The sequence below is a fragment of the Aegilops tauschii genome, chromosome 7, assembly GCF_002575655.3.
Source record: "Aegilops tauschii subsp. strangulata cultivar AL8/78 chromosome 7, Aet v6.0, whole genome shotgun sequence".
In the NCBI taxonomy this organism is placed as follows: Eukaryota; Viridiplantae; Streptophyta; class Magnoliopsida; order Poales; family Poaceae; genus Aegilops; species Aegilops tauschii.
In genome coordinates this window covers 21,761,417-21,781,351 of record NC_053041.3, presented here as the reverse complement: position 1 = coordinate 21,781,351, position 19,935 = coordinate 21,761,417, and the positions used below count along the sequence as shown (strand labels likewise).

At 48.6% G+C, this 19,935-nt stretch overlaps 1 pseudogene; it reads right to left on the bottom strand.

The window, feature by feature from the left end:
- Positions 1 to 204: 204 nt before the first annotated feature.
- Positions 205 to 720, bottom strand: LOC141026473 (uncharacterized; annotated as a pseudogene).
- Between the last annotated feature and the right edge of the window lie 19,215 nt (positions 721 to 19,935).

Below are 19,935 nucleotides of genomic sequence, written 5' to 3'. Positions count from 1 at the left end.
TTGGAAACGAGTGATGTCCTAGTTATAAGTCTGTAATCCATTTCTTTTCATCTAGTTTTAATTTATGCAATGAGTGATGTAATCCATGAATTTGTAGCTATCAATAAAATATTTATGCAATGAGTGATGTTATCAAATAGTTCATACAACAACTAGCGGAAAGCAGTAAATAGTTCATATAGCTCACATATCAAATAGCTCACATTACTCTAGGCCTCGAGCAAGGATCTCATTCTGCTTAGCTTGGTAGAACTGCTTTTGCACATCAGTCATACCACTAGTGTCGATCAGCATGACCCTCTCATCTAATTCAAACGGTCTCCGTGCATCCTCCCTCTCGTTTCGTGCATCCTCCTTCTTTCTGAGTGCAATCTCCTCTTTTCGCAATTCAAATTGCTATGCATAGCGAGCATTTCTTGCCGCTTCTTTGATCTCATCCTTCTCTTGCTTTGCTGCCCACACAGTTTCTAATGACAGCTTGCAAGCATTCTCATCAGCTTTACCTCTCTTGTCCTTCTTAACACCATCAGGTCTTTTCTCATGTTCAAGAGCATCAGTGTGTATCGAGGTTGCATCAGTGCGTACCGAGGATGCATCGGACGGATCATTGGTGGCTGTGCCTGGACTTCCATCAATGGTCTTCTTTTGTTTCTTAAGAGAAGTTTCAAGTTCTCTTGTCTGCCATTTTGGATACTTTGCAAACTCTATATAGCAATGCATCAATGTGAAAGGCCGTTTCTTTTAACATCCATTTCCTTGAACAGAATGTGTGCATCGTTTGTCTGCACATGTAAATATATTGTTAACAAATGCACAACACATATAGAATATTGCACATCACATGTAGAAGTACAAGATAGGCAACCACATATACAAATGCACAACACATATAAAATATTGCACATCACATATAGAAGTAGAATATTGCGCATAGCTTTTCTGCTATAGTCCTTCCACTTTCTTCCTTATTTAAAATCTGCTGAAGGCAACCACAAAATTTGGAGGTCTCTCTGTTAATCAATGTGTAACGGCAATTGATTGCATTAGGATTACGCTCCGGCCATGACGACTCCTTGTGTGTGTTGTAGTACTCTGAAATTCTAGCCCAATAAGCATCTCGGTTTTGATCAGTCCCAACAATATCCAAACTTGTATTTGCCCATGCTGCTATGAGAACCTTGTCCTCATCACTAGACCAATTTTTTCCTTTGTTGGATTTTCCTTTCTCTATTATTGCAGAACGTTGCTGCGTTGATGGTGTTGCTTGATGCTGAGTTGATGGAGTTGCCTGCTCTCCAATTGGACTTTCTGGTTGTGTTTGCGTGTAACCAAAACCAAGGGTGTCCAAGAAGCTTTGGTCAGCATCCATCTGCAAGCAACCAATGCACGGCTATTTTAGACCACAATCTGGCATCAAATTGACAAGCAAAAAATTATTTTCTTCTCCTTCCAAAGAGCTATGCTTTGTGCATATGATCAATTTTACTATCCATTTACCCAAATTGCCTCTTAAATTGTGGACCTGGAAGCAGAGGCCCGCCCGGTCACCAGAGGCAGAGGATCCAGCAGAGGCCAGCCCGGTCACCAGAGGTCGCCGCCCCTGCATCTCCCCACGGCGCCGCTCGTCCTGCCGCCCCAGCAGACAGGCGCGCCCGGCCGCCGCCCCTGCATCTCCCCCCTCCCCCCACTGCTCCGCCGCCCAGCCCCCACTCGGCGCCCAGCCCCCCGTCCCCGCCCTCTATGCTCACCAGGGCGCGCGCCGGCACCGGCGCCGCCGCCAGATCGGGCTGCAGGGCGTGCGGACGCCGCCCCTGCATCTCCCCACGGCGCCGCTCGTCCCGCCGCCCCAGCAGACAGGCGCGCCCGGCCACCGCCCCTGCATCTCCCCCCTCCCCCCCCCCCACCGCTTCGCCGCACAGCCCCCACTCGTCGCCTAGCCCCCCGTCCCCGCCCTCTATTCTCACCAGGGCGCGCGCCGGCACCGGCGCCGCCGCCAGATCGGGCTGCAGGGCGTGCGGCCACCGCCCCTCTGCTCCCGCTCGCGAGAAAGGAAAAAAATGGTTACCTTGGGCGGCGGCCGGAGAGGAGACGCGACGGCGAGCTTGGGCGGCGGCCGGAGAGGGGCGACGGCGACCTTGGGGAGGCGGCTGGAGAGGAACGGGAGCGGGAGCGGGAGGCTTTTTTCTCTTCTTTTCCCTTCTGTTCGCGAGCCCACGAGCGTGGTTCGGTCGTGTTTAGTCCCACGCCAGGTACGCTCGTGGGGGCGATGTATATAGGTACACGACCTGATACACGATCCACTGGGAAACATTTTTTGATTTTGATCGTGTATATTTAGCATCCACCTCCATATACGCCATCCACTAGAGATGGTCTAACTCCCCTCAACCTAGCCTAGGATGTATCAGTCTCTTGGCCGTTCTTGTCCCGCCACTAACGTTTCAACGGATCTGATTTTTTTTCCCCAGACGATCGAAAGATTAGCAAATATTACGATAAAAATAAGCAATTTTCTATAGGATAGGAAGATATTACAGATGCTCTTAGATTTAGAACCCCTACAACTTTTTTAAAACCTTATACAATACATGATGCTTAAGGATATGCTTGGAGAAATAAACCATTTTTTATCGAAAAAGGCTTTTGCCCCACTTTATATATGAAGCAACAATCATCCACAACCCCGTACAAACGCACGCGACCACAACACAGACACACATCCAAGGCAGGATACATAGGCGTTGAGCGCAGCCACACCACCCCTAGCACTACAAGAGCATCCGGGGTCCTCAACCATGAACACGACACCACGAAGAGATGAAGGCGCATACGAAGAATTGTGGGCTCCAAGGCGGCGTCTTCAGAAAGGTTATGACATCAAAGCGCCGCCACCGCTCGACCCGAGGATCAGAGTTTCCCCGGGAGCAATACGACGGGCAATGAGAGCCGCGACGATGCCTTCAAGAAGGGAACGAGCTACTCCGCCGCCGGTCCATTGGAAGATAGATCAGGTTTTCACACTGGCCAACACTCACTGCCACTGAACGCCACACCCCGGCGACCACGCCGCCCACACGGCCATGGCCACCGGGCAGCACCGAGCCACGGGCTCTAACCATGAGCATCGCGGAACCACCACCAAGGCCGCTGCCCCGGCATCCAAGACCTTGACGCCACCTTACCCGAGACATGCCATTACCCCAACCAAAGATACAAGAGGAAAGGATCCGCCTTTCGCACCTACGGGCGCCCCCCCCCCCCCAAGTGCCGAGACCTGCTAGGCTGGCCAAAACTGGCCTCCATTGACCCGTCCTCGGCACCGGGTGCGAGACGAGATCGGTCCTGCCGGTGGGAACGAGATGACCACGGTCCTGCTGCCGGGCGCGAGACGAGCTCGGTCCTATTGCCGGGTGCGAGAAGAGTGATGGACCGCTGCTGGGGGAGGGCCAACCCATTGACAAAGATAGCGGTCGGACGACGAGGTGAGGGTTCAAAGGTCAAAATGGACCGCCTACAAACGAGCCGATACCGGAAATCCAGCCGCCGCCATAGCCAACCCGCCGAACTACCATGATGTCGACATGGTGAATGGAAGCCGCCACTCCTAGAGGGCTGAGCCGCCAAGCCGCCGTCGCCGCCCACAGCCGGAGCAGCAGCCACGCCGGGCCGGTGCCCCAACCCGCGCCGACCGCCTGAAAACGCCAGATCTGGCCGGCACGCTCCGCGACCACCACCACCAAGCCGGTCACCTCGCTGCCAGCAACCGCCACCCGATGCCCAGGAAAGCCAAGCCGCATCACCCTCAGCCCGCACCGCCCACTGTCCTCCAGGCAGAGAAGTCGCCCAAGCCAGATCTGGGTCGGGGACATCCACCACCGCCACCTAGCGCGGGCACGCCACGTCGCACCCTGACATGCAGCCGCCGCACCAGGACGCCACCGCCCGCTTGCCGCCGCCCTGCAGAGCCGCGGACCTCCGCTCGGTGCTGCTGTCCTACGCCAGCCCACCGCGAGGAAGGGGAAGAGGCCCCACCGCCACTGACGACGGCCAGGCTTTGGCCAGCAGCGCATGCCGGCAGCGGTGAGGGAGGGGGAGGTAGGGAGTAGAGGCGCTAGGGTTCGCCTCCCTGCTCGCAGGAGCGGGCGAGACAAGGGGGGGGGGGAGTTTTTTTGTAAACCATTTTTCTAAGCATCGATGCTTATTCGTAGAGGATAGAGGCTTGATTAACACCTCATCCCTGGGTGAAAGCACTAGTGCCTAGAAAAACTAAAAAAATATACTATACAAAGCAACTCGTTGAGCACTACTAAAAGATTCCCTCCTCCGTGATTATCCCCCGACCAAATGCACTTTCCTCTTTCGGTGGGATACTATACTAGTGCCGGCGGCTGGAGCGGCACCGCTCCCAACCCAAGCTGATCGCTGCCGCCGCGAGCGCCCTGTTCCTCTGCCAGGTATGTTCCTGGATCGATTTTCATCTGAAGTTAGGGATTGCTACTGCACCAGAACTCGAACCGCAAGTTAGGGATGGATTTGCTTCGTTTCTCGATCCGTTTTGATCTGCGCTTTTTTGCACGGGGAGGCAAGAGAAGTAGATAAACTTTCCTCTGCACGAGTTAATAGTTTGGACAACCAATTTTTTGACTGGATCGAAAGTGATTAGGGATGGGGAAAATACTATCTATAATTTTTTTGACGGGAAAATACTCTGTATGTTAGCAGCAACGCCAGCCATGCTTGATTGATTTAGCCTGTGAGAATACTCTCAGTGTTACCAGCACTGTAAGATTTAATTAGATTGAAACGCTATATGTAGCAGCACTCCGAGCTTGGTTTGGGTTAGAGACGGGAAGCGTAATTATCTTTCCTCTTAATTCCTATCAAGGTGGGTGGTTTCAGTCCTGATTGTTGTGATGTTGTGTCTTCATCACAAAAAAATTGCAAAACGATATATTGTACATTATTTTTTACGAAATTCTTCTTGGCATTATTCCCACCTTGTCAATCTAAATTAGCTTGTGGAAATACTAGTCAATCTAAATTAGCTGAATATCAGACATTTTAAGGAAACTCGTAAAAGTTTTCTACCACTAGCATACTTATTGTTAGATGTGTATAGTCCCTTTTCGGTATATCCCCGTTGTATGAGGGGTTGTCTGCACTTTGCCACACATGTATATGTAATGGCCTTTGGCCCTCAGGAAATACTGGTTGCTATCTATCCAACATGGTATCAGATGTTAGGTTCCCCTCTCTCCCGCACGCTGCAACTCCGTGCTAGTTCCTTTCTCGATCCTCTCGATCCGGCGCCTCCTGCCTTGCTGGCGGTCCCGGCGAGTAGCTCCGTCCGGCCCTCCCCGTCGCGGATCCGGATCCCGCTGCTCCAGCCCGGTCACGGCCGCCTCTTCCCGTCCGCCGCACCGCCCCCGCGTCGTTGCTCTGCTTCGCGTGAGGGCAGAGGCGCTCGCCTGCCCGGCCCACCCGCTGCAAGGCTCACCGGGAATTGGTGTCCCACGGCCGGATATGGCCGTCCCCGCCTTGCTGGACTCCCCCGAGTTGCCGGAGCCCCCGCCTCAAGCTGCCGCACCGCCCCCGCATCATTGCTCTGCTTCGCGTGAGCGCAGAGGCGCTCGCCTTCGCCCTGCTGCGTGGTAGCCTCCTCCACTGCGCCTCCGCCGCCCCCTTGTTCCGCCTGGTCCTCCTCGTCTTGGATCCGGCCCGTGCTCGGCTGGCCCTCTCACTCGGCCTGGCTGCGGGCGCTCGGGCTCTCTGGCTGGGGCTCGGGCTGTTTGCACAGTGAGGTTGACTTTGTAAAAAAAAAAGGAGAGCTCGCCAATGTCTTCTTCAGGATATGTGGCTGTTCCTCGCTGCTCAGTGATCTTTGATGGCACCAACTATGCTGAGTTTGTGGGCTTCATGCGTATCCATATCCGCGGCCTTCTGCTGTGGGGCGTGCTCTCTTGCGAGGTACCCTGTCCGCCATGCCCGGTTGCGCCAGTGGCCCCAATCCCACCAGTGCCGCCGGTCCTTGCTGCTGATGCTTCTCAGGCTGACCGGGATGCTGCCAAGGCTCTGGATGATGCTGCGGTTGATGCTTATGATCAGCAGGTATCCGCTTATTCCGATGCTCTCTCTATGTACCAGGATGCTCTGTCTGCTTACACTCAGTGGTGCAATGATGATGCTCGAGCTGCTGTTGTTCTCACTGCGAGTGTCCTCCCTCAGTTTGCTTCGGAGTTCATGGGACTTGGCACAGTTGCCGCGATGTGGTCTTATCTCTATCAGCGCTATCAGCCCTCTGGTGATGCTCTCTACCTATCTGTGGTGCGCCAGGAGCACGCACTCCAGCAAGGTGATTCGTCTGTTGATGAGTTCTATTCACAGTGCTCTGCCATCTGGCGCCAGCTTGAATCTCTTCGAATAGTTGTTTGTGGAACCTGTCGTTGCTGTCAGACTACTCGGTCTGATCAGGAGTTTCAGCAGGTCCATGAGTTCTTATCTCGTCTCCGGTCTGAGTTTGAGCCTCGACGTGCTCACTTGCTTGCTTGTGGTCGTGTTCCTATCTCCGAGATACTTGCCGAGCTTCGTGCTGAGGAGACCCGCCTTCGCTCTGCTGGGTTGCTTCTGGTTCCATCAGTATTGGCCGCCCGGGCTCCTGTGTCGTCTGCTCGCCTCACTGCTCCGCCGCTCCTGCCTACTCCTCCAGGGGGGTGAGCCGTCCTCTTTATGCTGAGAAGGGCACATCGCGCTGTGACACAGTCTGTGGTTACTGCTCCCGGCCAGGTCACCCAGAGTCTGATTGTCGCCAGAAGAAGCGAGACCAAAGGCGCTCCTCCTCCAGCGGGACTCCTGTGTCTTCCTCGACTCCGTCACTCACTGACCAGGACATTGTTCGCCTCAAGCGTTTTCTTGCTTCCTCAGGCTCCTCGTCGACTGCTTCCGCTGATGCTGTGACTTCATCCCCTTCCTCACCACCACCGGCATCTACACAGTCAGGTACATCTTCATGGGTTCTGGATTCTGGAGCCTCCTTTCATATGTCTTCTGATTCTTCCGCATTGTCTTCTCTCCGACCTCTTGATTCGCCTATTAATGTTCTTACTGCCGATGGCACATCTCTTCCTGTTGCTAGTCGTGGTATTCTTTCCACTCCATATTTTTCTATTCCAAGTGTTTCACATGTTCCTCGCCTTACCATGAATCTTTTTTTCTGCTGCCCAACTTACTGATTCTGGTTGTCGTGTCATTCTTGATACCGACTCTTGCTCCATTCAGGATTGTCGCACCAAGGCTTTGGTTGGTGCTGGCCCCCGGCGCCGTGAGTCAGAGGGCCTTTGGGAGGTTGACTGGCTTTGTGTTTCTTCCGCTGCCACCACTTCTACCATCTCTCATGCTCTTGCTGCCTCTTCGTCTGCGTCCTTCCAGCAGTGGCATCATCGCCTTGGTCACATCTGTGGCTCTCGCTTGTCTTCTTTAGTTCGTCAGGGCCTCTTAGGGTTTGTATCTGGAGATGTCTCCTTACATTGTAATGGTTGCAGACTTGGCAAACAAACTCAGTTACCTTATCCTACTAGTGAGTCTGTATCTCAGCGTCCTTTTGACTTAGTTCATTCTCATGTCTGGGGTCCTGCTCATTTTGATTCGAAAGGTGGTCATCGCTACTATGTTTTGTTTATTGATGATTTCTCTTGCTACACTTGGCTCTACTTCATGAAATCTCGTAGCGAGGTTCTCCCTATATACAAATGTTTTGCTGCCATGGTTCACGCTGCTGGGGAACGTAGTAATTTCAAAAAAATTCCTACGCACACGCAAGATCAGGGTGATGCATAGCAACGAGAGGGGAGAGTGCTGTCCACGTACCCTCGTAGACCGAATGCAGAAGCATTAGCACAACGCGGTTGATGTAGTCGTACGTCTTCACGATCCGACCGATCAAGTACCGAACGCACGACACCTCCGAGTTTAGCACACATTCAGCTCAATGACGTCCCTCGAACTCCGATCCAGCCGAGCTTTGAGGGAGAGTTCCGTCAGCACGACGGCTTTGGTGACGATGATGATGTTCTACCGACACAGAGATTCGCCTAAGCACCGCTACGATATTATCGAGGTGGATTATGGTGGAGGGGGGCACCGCACACGGCTAAGAGATCAAGAGATCAATTGTTGTGTCTCCAAGGGGTGCCCCCTCCCCGTATATAAAGGAGTGGAGGAGGGGGAGGGCAGGCCCTCTCTATGGCGCGCCCTAGGAGGAGTCCTACTCCCACCGGGAGTAGGATTCCCCCTTCCAAGTAGTAGGAGTAGGAGTCAAGGAAAGGGGAGAGAGAAGAGAAGGAAGGAGGGGGCGCAGCCCCTCCCCCTAGTCCAATTCGGACTAGGCCTTGGGGGGGCGCCCAGCCTCTCCTCTCTCTTTCCCCTAAAGCCCAATAAGGCCCATATACTCCCCGGCGAATTCCCGTAACTCTCCGGTACTCCGAAAAATACCCGAATCACTCGGAACCTTTCCGATGTCCGAATATAGTCGTCCAATATATCGATCTTTACGTCTCGACCAATTCGAGACTCCTCGTCATGTCCCCGATCTCATCCGGGAATCCGAATTACCTTCGGTACATCAAAACACATAAACTCATAATATAACCGTCATCGAACTTTAAGCATGCGGACCCTACGGGTTCGAGAACAATGTAGACATGACCAAGACACGTCTCCGGTCAATAACCAATAGCGGAACCTGGATGCTCATATTGGCTCCCACATATTCTACGAAGATCTTTATCGGTCAAACCGCATAACAACATACGTTGTTCCCTTTGTCATCGGTATGTTACTTGCCCGAGATTCGATCGTCGGTATCTCAATACCTAGTTCAATCTCGTTACCGGCAAGTCTCTTTACTTGTTCCGTAATACATCATCCCGCAACTAACTCATTAGTTACAATGCTTGCAAGGCTTATAGTGATGTGCATTACTGAGTGGGCCCAGAGATACCACTCCGACAATCGGAGTGACAAATCCTAATCTCGAAATACGCCAACCCAACAAGTACCTTCGGAGACACCTGTAGAGCACCTTTATAATCACCCAGTTACGTTGTGACGTTTGGTAGCACACAAAGTGTTCCTCCGGTAAATGGGAGTTGCATAATCTCATAGTCATAGGAACATGTATAAGTCATGAAGAAAGCAATAGCAGAATACTAAACGATCAAGTGCTAAGCTAACGGAATGGGTCAAGTCAATCACATCATTCTCCTAATGATGTGATCCCGTTAATCAAATGACAACTCATGTCTATGGCTAGGAAACATAACTATCTTTGATCAACGAGCTAGTCAAGTAGAGGCATACTAGTGACACTCTGTTTGTCTATGTATTCACACAAGTATTATGTTTCCGGTTAATACAATTCTAGCATGAATAATAAACATTTATCATGAAATAAGGAAATAAATAATAACTTTATTATTGCCTCTAGGGCATATTTCCTTCAGTCTCCCACTTGCACTAGAGTCAATAATCTAGATCACATCGCCTTGTGATTTAACATCAATAGTTCACATCACCATGTGATTAACACCCATAGTTCACATCGTCATGTGACCAACACCCAAAGGGTTTACTAGAGTCAATAATCTAGTTCACATCGCTATGTGATTAACACCCAAAGAGTACTAAGGTGTGATCAAGTTTTGCTTGTGAGAGAAGTTTAGTCAACGGGTCTGCCATATTCAGATCCGTATGTATTCTGCAAATTTCTATGTCTACAATGCTCTGCACGGAGCTACTTTAGCTAATTGCTCCCACTTTCAATATGTATCCAGATGAAGACTTAGAGTCATCTGGATCAGTGCCAAAACTTGTATCGACGTAACCCTTTTACGACGAACCTTTTGTCACCTCCATAATCGAGAAACATATCCTTATTCCACTAAGGATAATTTTGACCGCTGTCCAGTGATCTACTCCTAGATCACTATTGTACTCCCTTGCCAAAATCAGTATAGGGTATACAATAGATCTGGTACATAGCATGACATACTTTATAGAACCTATGGCTGAGGCATAGGGAATGACTTTCGTTCTCTTTCTATCTTCTGCCGTGGTCGGGATTTGTGTCTTACTCAATTTCACACCTTGTAACACAGGCAAGAACTCTTTCTTTGACTGTTCCATTTTGAACTACTTCAAAATCTTGTCAAGGTATGTACTCATTGAAAAAACTTATCAAGCGTTTTGATCTATCTCTATAGATCTTGATGCTCAACATGTAAGCAGCTTCATCGAGGTCTTTCTTTCAAAAACTCCTTTCAAACACTCCTTTATGCTTTGCAGAATAATTCTACATTATTTTCGATCAACAATATGTCATTCACATATACTTATCAGAAATGTTGTAGTGCTCCCACTCTCTTTCTTGTAAATACAGGCTTCACCGCAAGTCTGTATAAAACTATATGCTTTGATCAACTCATCAAAGCGTATATTCCAACTCCGAGATGCTTGCACCAGTCCATAGATGGATCGCTGGAGCTTGCACATTTTGTTAACACCTTTAGGATCGACAAAACCTTATGGTTGCATCATATACAACTCTTCTTTAATAAATCCATTAAGGAATGCAGTTTTGTTTATCCATTTGCCAGATTTCATAAAATGCGGCAATTGCTAACATGATTCGGACAGACTTAAGCATAGATACGAGTGAGAAACACTCATCGTAGTCAACACCTTGAACTTGTCGAAAACCTTTTGCGACAATTCTAGCTTTGTAGATAGTAACACTACTATCAGCGTCCGTCTTCCTCTTGAAGATCCATTTAATCTCAATGGCTCGCCGATCATTTGGGCAAGTCAATCAAAGTCCATACTTTGTTCTCATACATGGATCCCATCTCAGATTTCATGGCCTCAAACCATTTCACGGAATCTGGGCTCATCATCGCTTCCTCATAGTTCGTAGGTTCGTCATGGTCAAGTAACATGACCTCCAGAATAGGATTACCGTACCACTCTGGTGTGGATCTCACTCTGGTTGACCTACAAGGTTCGGGAGTAACTTGATCTAAAGTTACATGATCATCATCATTAGCTTCCTCACTAATTGGTGTAGGAGTCACAGGAACAGATTTCTGTGATGAACTACTTTCCAATAAGGGAGCAGGTACAGTTACCTCATCAAGTTCTACTTTCCTCCCACTCACTTCTTTCGAGGGAAACTCCTTCTCTAGAAAGGATCCATTCTTAGCAACGAATATCTTGCCTTCGGGTCTGTGATAGAAGGTGTACCCAACTGTCTCCTTTGGGTATCCTATGAAGACACATTTCTCCGATTTGGGTTTGAGCTTATCAGGATGAATTTTTTTTCTTATAAGCATCGTAACCCCAATCTTTAAAAAACGACAACTTTAGTTTCTTGCTAAACCACAGTTCATACGGTGTCGTCTCAAACGAATTTAGATGGTGCCCTTTTTTTACGTGAATGCAGCTGTCTCTAATGCATAACCCCAAAACTATAGTGGTAAATCGGTAAGAAACATCATAGATTGCACTATATCCAATAAAGTACGGCTATGACGTTCGGACACACCATTATGCTGTGGTGTTCTAAGTGGCACGAATTTGTGAAACTATTCCACATTGTTTTAATTGAAGACCAAACTCATAACTCAAATATTTGTCTCCGCGATCAGATCGTAGAAACCTTATTTTCTTGTCACGATGATTTTCCACTTCACTCTGAAATTCTTTGAACTTTTCAAATGTTTCAGACTTATGTTTCATCAAGTAGATATACCCATATCTGTTCAAATCATCTGTGAAGGTCAGAAAATAACGATACCCGCCGCGAGCCTCAACACGAATCGGATCGCATACATCAGTATGTATTATTTCCAATAAGTCAGTTGCTCGCTCCATTGTTCCGGAGAACGGAGTCTTAGTCATCTTGCCCATAAGGCATGGTTCGCAAGCATCAAGTGATTCATAATCAAGTGATTCCAAAAGCCCATCAGCATGGAGTTTCTTCATGCGCTTTACACCAATATGACCTAAACGGCAGGGCCACAAATAAGTTGCACTATCATAATTAACTTTGCATCTTTTGGTTTCAATATTATGAATATGTGTATCACTACGATCGAGATCCAACGAACCATTTTCATTGGGTGTGTAACCATATAAGGTTTTATTCATGTAAACAGAACAACAATTATTCTCTAACTTAAATGAATAACTGTATTGCAATAAACATGATCAAATCATATTCATGCTCAACGCAAACACCAAATAACACTTATTTAGGTTCAACACTAATCCCGAAAGTATAGGGGGTGTGCGATGACGATCATATCAATCTTGGAACCACTTCCAACACACATCGTCACTTCATCCTTAACTAGTCTATGTTCATTCTGCAACTCCCATTTCGAGTTACTAATCTTAGCAACGGAACTAGTATCAAATACTGAGGGGTTGCTATAAACACTATTAAAGTACACATCAATAACATGTATATCAAATATACCTTTGTTCACTTTGCCATCCTTCTTATCCGCCAAATACTTGGGGCAGTTCCGCTTCCAGTGACCAGTCCCTTTGCAGTAGAAGCACTTAGTCTCAGGCTTAGGTCCAAACTTGGGCTTCTTCACTTGAGCAGCAACTTGCTTGCCGTTCTTCTTGAAGTTCCCCTTCTTTCCCTTTGCCCTTTTCTTGAAACTAGTGATCTTGTTAACCATCAACACTTGATGCTCTTTTCTTGATTTCTACCTTCGCCGCTCTCAGCATCGCGAAGAGCTCGGGAATTACTTTCGTTATCCCATGCATATTATAGTTCATCACGAAGTTCTATTAACTTAGTGATAGTGACTAGAGAACTTTGTCAATTACAATCTTATCTGGAATATTAACTCCCACTTGATTCAAGTAATTGTAGTACTCAGACAATCTGAGCACATGCTCACTGGTTGAGCTATTCTCCTCCATCTTATTGGCAAAGTATTGTCAGAGGTCTCATACCTCTCGACATGGGCACGAGTATGAAATACCAATTTCAACTCTTGGAACATCTTATATGCTCCGTGGCGTTCAAAACATTTTTGAAGTCCCGGTTCTAAGCCGTAAAGCATGGTGCACTAAACTATCAAGTCATCATACCGAGCTTTTGTCAAAACGTTCATAACGTCTGCATCTGCTCCTGCAATAGTTCTGTCACCTAACGGTGCATCAAGGACATAATACTTTTGTGCAACAATGAGGTTAATCCTCAGATCACGGACCAAGTCTGCATCATTGCTACTAACATCTTTCAACTTAGTTTTCTCTAGGAACATATCAAAATAAAACAAGGGAGCTAAACGCGAGCTATTGATCTACAACATAGATATGCTAATACTACCAGGACTAAGTTCATGATAAATTTAAGTTCAATTAATCATATTACTTAAGAACTCTCACTTAGATAGACATCTCTCTAATCATCTAAGTGATCATGTGATCCAAATCAACTAAACCATGTCCGATCATCACGTGAGATGGAGTAGTTTCAATGGTGAACATCACTATGTTGATCATATCTACTATATGATTCACGCTTGACATTTCGGTCTCAGTGTTCCGAGGCCATATCTGTTATATGCTAGGCTCGTCAAGTTTAACCTGAGTATTCCGCGTGTGCAACTGGTTTGCACCCGTTGTATTTGAACGTAGAGCCTATCACACCCGATCATCACGTGGTGTCTCAGCATGAAGAACTTTCGCAACGGTGCATACTCAGGGAGAACACTTATACCTTGATAATTTAGTGAGAGATCATCTTATAATGCTACCGTCAATCAAAGCAAGATAAGATGCCTAAAAGATAAACATCACATGCAATCAATATAAGTGATATGATATGGCCATCATCATCTTGTGCTTGTGATCTCCATCTTTGAAGCACCGTTATGATCACCATCGTCATCGGCGCGACACCTTGATCTCCATCGTAGCATCGTTGTCGTCTCACCAACTTATACTTCTACGACTATCGCTACCGCTTAGTGATAAAGTAAAGCATTACAGGGCGATTGCATTGCATACAATAAAGCGACAAGCATATGGCTCCTGCCAGTTGCCGATAACTCGGTTACAAAACATGATCATCTCATAGAATAAAATTTAGCATCATGTCTTGACCATATCACATCACAACATGCCCTGCAAAAACAAGTTAGACGTCCTCTACTTTGTTGTTGCATGTTTTATGTGGCTGCTACGGGCTGAGCAAGAACCGTTCTTACCTAAGCATCAAAACCACGACGATAGTTTGTCAAGTTGGTGCTGTTTTAACCTTCGCACGGACCGGGCGTAGCCACACTTGGTTCAACTAAAGTTGGAGAAACTGACACCCGCCAGCCACCTGTGTGCAAAGCACGTCGGTAGAACCAGTCTCGCGTAAGCGTACGCGTAATGTTGGTCCGGGCTGCTTCATCCAACAATATCGCCGAACCAAAGTATGACATGCTGGTAAGCAGTATGACTTATATCGCCCACAACTCACTTGTGTTCTACTCGTGCATATAACATCTACGCATAAAACCAGGCTCGGATGCCACTGCTGGGGAACGTAGTAATTTCAAAAAATTTCCTACGCACAGGCAACATCATGGTGATGCATAGCAACGAGAGGGGAGAGTGTTGTCCACGTACCCTCGTAGACTGAAAGCGGAAGCGTTAGCACAACGCGGTTGATGTAGTCGTACGTCTTCACGATCCGACCGATCAAGTACCGAACGCACGGCACCTCCGAGTTCAGCACACGTTCAGCTCGCTGACGTCCCTCGAACTCTGATCCAGCCGAGCTTTGAGGGAGAGTTCCGTTAGCACGACGGCGTGGTGACGATGATGATGTTCTATCTAAGCACTGCTACGATATTATCGAGGTGGATTATGGTGGAGGGGGGTACCGCACACGGCTAAGAGATCAAGAGATCAATTGTTGTGTCTCCAAGGGGTGCCCCCCTCCCCGTATATAAAGGAGTGAAGGAGGGGAGGGCCGGCCCTCTCTATGGTGCGCCCTAGGAGGAGTCCTACTCCCACCGGGAGTAGGATTCCCCCCCTTCCAAGTAGTAGGAGTAGGAGTCAAGGAAAGGGGAGAGAGAAGAGAAGGAAGGAGGGGGCGCAGCCCCTCCCCCTAGTCCAATTCGGTCTAGGCCTTGGGGGGGGGCGCCCAGCCTCTCCCCTCTCTTTCCCCTAAAGCCCAATAAGGCCCATATACTCCCCGACGAATTCCCGTAACTCTCCGGTACTCCGAAAAATACCCGAATCACTCGGAACCTTTCCGATGTCCGAATATAGTCGTCCAATATATCTATCTTTACGTCTCGACCATTTCGAGACTCCTCGTCATGTCCCCGATCTCATCCGGGAATCCAAACTACCTTCGGTACATCAAAACACATAAACTCATAATATAACCGTCATCGAACTTTAAGCGTGCGGACCCTACGGGTTCGAGAACAATGTAGACATGACCAAGACACGTCTCCGGTCAATAACCAATAGCGGAACCTGGATGCTCATATTGGCTCCCACATATTCTACGAAGATCTTTATCGGTCAAACCGCATAACAACATACGTTGTTCCCTTTGTCATCGGTATGTTACTTGCCCGAGATTCGATCGTCGGTATCTCAATACCTAGTTCAATCTCGTTACCGGCAAGTCTCTTTACTCGTTCCGTAATACATCATCCCGCAACTAACTCATTAGTTACAATGCTTGCAAGGCTTATAGTGATGTGCATTACTGAGTGGGCCCAGAGATACCTCTCCCACAATCGGAGTGACAAATCCTAATCTCGAAATACGCCAACCCAACAAGTACCTTCGGAGACACCTGTAGAGCACCTTTATAATCACCCAGTTACGTTGTGACGTTTGGTAGCACACAAAGTGTTCCTCCGATAAACGGGAGTTGCATTATCTCATAGTCATAGGAACATGTATAAGTCATGAAGAAAGCAATAGCAGAATACTAAAAGATCAAGTGCTAAGATAACGGAATGGGTCAAGTCAATCACATCATTCTCCTAATGATGTGATCCCGTTAATCAAATGACAACTCATGTCTATGACTAGGAAACATAACCATCTTTGATCAACGAGCTAGTCAAGTAGAGGCATACTAGTGACACTCTGTTTGTCTATGTATTCACACAAGTATTATGTTTCCGGTTAATACAATTGTAGCATGAATAATAAACATTTATCATGAAATAAGGAAATAAATAATAACTTTATTATTGTCTCTAGAGCATATTTCCTTCACACGCCCAGTTTGCCATGCCCATTCGTACTTTTCGTGCGGACTCCGCTGGAGAGTATATCTCTCAGCTGTTGCGTGGTTTTCTCGCGGAACAGGGAACTCTTGCCCAGTTCTCATGTTCTGGTGCTCATGCTCAGAATGGCATTGCCGAACGAAAGCATCGTCATTTGCTTGAGACGGCTCGTGCGCTAATGATTGCTGCTTCCCTTCCACCCCATTTTTGGGCTGAGGCTGTTTCCGCATCCACCTAGCTCATCAACATTCAGTCATCGACAGCTCTGTAGGGTGGTATTCCTATGGAGTGTCTTACTGGTCGCTCTCCTGACTACTCAGCTCTTCGTATGTTTGGATGCGTGTTCTATGTTCTTCTTGCCCCCCGAGAACGCACCAAACTGACTGCTCAGTTGGTTGAGTGTGTTTTCCTTGGCTACAGTGATGAGCACAAGGGCTATAGTGTTGGGATCCTGTGGGCCGTCACTTGCGCATCTCGCGTGATGTGACTTTTGACGAGTCTCGTTCCTACTACCCACGTTCTTCTTCCTCGAGTTTCTCTGTGGACGACCTTTCTTTCCTCCTCCTTCCCGATACACCCTGCTATGTGCCTCATGTGTCACCTCTTCCTCCGGCACCTCTTATTCCCTCTCATTCGCCACCGACCCCGTCTTCTCCATCCTCCTCCTCCACCTCTCCACCATCATATCCAGTCCGTCGCCCTCTCTCACCATTTCCTCTCCACTATACTCGTCGATCTCGAAATGAGGATGTCTCCTCTGACGAGCCTTCCACCTCTGGTGCACCTCCTCTCACGCCTCCCCCAGTTCACAACCTCCGTGCCCGGCCTCGCCCCCCGCCTGATCGCTACTCCCCTGATCGGTACGGTCTCTCTGTTATTGCTGAGCCCACCTCCTATCGGACTGCCATGACTCAGCCTGAATGGCAGCTTGCGATGGCCGAAGAGCTTGCTGACCTTGAGCGCTCTAGCACATGGGATCTGGTTCCCCTTCCTTCTGGTGTCCGTCCCATCACCTGCAAGTGGGTCTACAAGATTAAGACTCGCTCCGATGGTTCTCTTGAGTGCTACAAAGCTCGTCTTGTGGCCTGTGGTTTTCAGCAATGATGAGACATTTGCTCCTGTGGCCCACATGACCACTGTCCGCACTCTTCTTGCTGTGGCTTCTGTTCGTCAGTGGTCTATCTCTCAACTTGATGTTCAGAACGCTTTTCTCAATGGAGAGTTGCGTGAGGAGGTTTATATGCAGCCACCACCGGGGTACTACGCTCCTGATGGTATGGTCTGTAGACTTCGCCGCTCCCTCTATGGTCTTAAACAGGCCCCTCGTGCCTGGGTTGAGCGCTTCGCCTCTGTGGTGACTGCCGCTGGTTTCTTGCCCAGTGATCATGATCCCGCATTGTTTGTTCACACGTCTCCTCGTGGTCGGACTCTTCTCCTCCTCTATGTTGATGACATGATCATCACTGGTGATGATCTTGACTATATTGCCTTTGTTAAGGTTCGCCTTCACGATCAGTTCCTCATGACTGATCTTGGTCCACTTCGCTACTTTCTTGGGATTGAGATCTCCTCAACCTCTGATGGCTTCTACATCTCTCAAGAAAAATATATTCAGGATCTTCTTGCTCGCGCTGCTCTCGGTGATGAGCGCACTGTTGTGACTCCTATGGAGCTCAACGTTCAGCTTCGTGCCTTTGATGGTGACCCTCTTCCTAATCCCAGTCGCTATCGTCATCTTGTTGGCAGTCTTGTCTATCTTGCTGTTACGCGTCCTGACATCACCTGTCCTGTCCACATCCTGAGTCAGTTTGTTTCAGCCCCCACCTCTGTCCACTATAGTCATCTCCTCCGTGTTCTACGATATCTTCGTGGCACGATCTCTCAGCGCCTTTTCTTTCCCCGCTCCAGCTCTCTTGAGCTCTAGGCCTACTCTGATGCTACCTGGGCTAGTGACCCCTCTGATCGACGCTCGCTGTCTGCTTATTGTGTCTTTCTTGGTGGCTCTCTTATTGTCTGGAAGACAAAGAAACAGACTGCCGTTTCTCGCTCGAGTACAGAGGCTGAGTTGCGAGCCATGGCTATGTTGACGGCTGAGGTGATCTGGTTACGGTGGTTACTTGAGGATTTTGGTGTGTCTGCTACTACCTCGACTCCCTTACTGTCAGGCAGTACTGGCGCTATCAGTATTGCGAGTGACCCGGTGAAGCATGAGCTCACCAAGCACATTGGTGTGGATGCCCACTTTGTGCGTGCTGCTGTGCAGGATCAGATTCTCGCTCTTCACTATGTGCCCTCTGAGTTACAGTTGGCGGACTTCTTCACGAAGGCACAGACTCGAGCGCAGCATGGCTTTTTCCTCTCCAAACTCAGTGTTGTTGATCCACCATGAGTTTGAGGGGGGGTGTTAGATGTGTATAGTCCCTTTTTGGTATATCCCCGTTGTATGAGGGGTTGTCTGCACTTTGCCACACATGTATATGTAATGACCTTTGGCCCTCAGGAAATACTGGTTGCTATCTATCCAACACTTATATCCAAATCAGGTACCTCATTGTGATTGATGATGTATGGACAATAGCAGCGTGGGATGCTATCCGATCCATGCTGCCAGACAACAACCTCGACAGCAGAATCATGGTGACCACTCGGATAGAGGCTGTGGCTGTAGCATGCAGTGATGCTAGTGAAATTTGTGGAGATAACATCTATCACATCGAGCCCCTCAATTCAGAAGACTCCAAGAAGTTGTTCCTCAGCAGAGCATTTGGCTCCAAGGATGCCACTTGCCCCACAGAGCTGGAAGATGAAATGAACAAAATTCTGAAGAAATGTGGTGGGCTGCCATTGGCCATTGTCAGCATTGGCAGCCTTTTGGCCAGCTATAAATCAGCGGAGCACAAGGATATGTGGGATAGAGTTTGCAAATCAATTAGTTATCATATGGATACCAATCCCATCCTTGACGGGATGAGGCAGATACTCACACTCAGCTACGACCACCTGCCCTATCACCTCAAGGGTTGCATGATGTATCTTAGTATTTTTCCCGGAGGATTTTAGTATACAGATGGATCGCCGAAGGATTGGTTGAGGAGAAGCGGGGGATGACCCTGTTGGAGGTTGCAGAAGCCTATTATGAAGAGCTGGTGAGCAGGGGCATGATTAATCCCGCTGGCGAAATAATCAGCCATGTCTATGGAGCTGTGGAGACATGTCGGGTGCATGACTTGATGCTGGAGATCATGGTGTCCAAATCCTTGGAGGCCAACTTTGTCAGCCTGATAGGTGGGCAGTATGATGGGATGTCCTATGACACAATACGCAGCCTCTCCGTCCATGCTGGTGGGCAGAGGCCCAAGGAATCTCCATCCAAGAAGGACTCTCCATCCAAGAAAACCAAGGAATCTACATCCAAGAAGAATGACTTAAAAGACATTAATGTGCAGCATGTCCGATCACTGAGTATGTTTCAGCTCGAAGGGAACAAGCAGGGCCGGCCCTGGGCCAGGGCAGCAGGGGTGACGGCCCGGGGCCCAGCCAAATTAGGGGCCCCGACCTAGTGTGCTGCAGTGTATATATAGATATGGGCCTTGATGAAATGCTAAATAAAAAC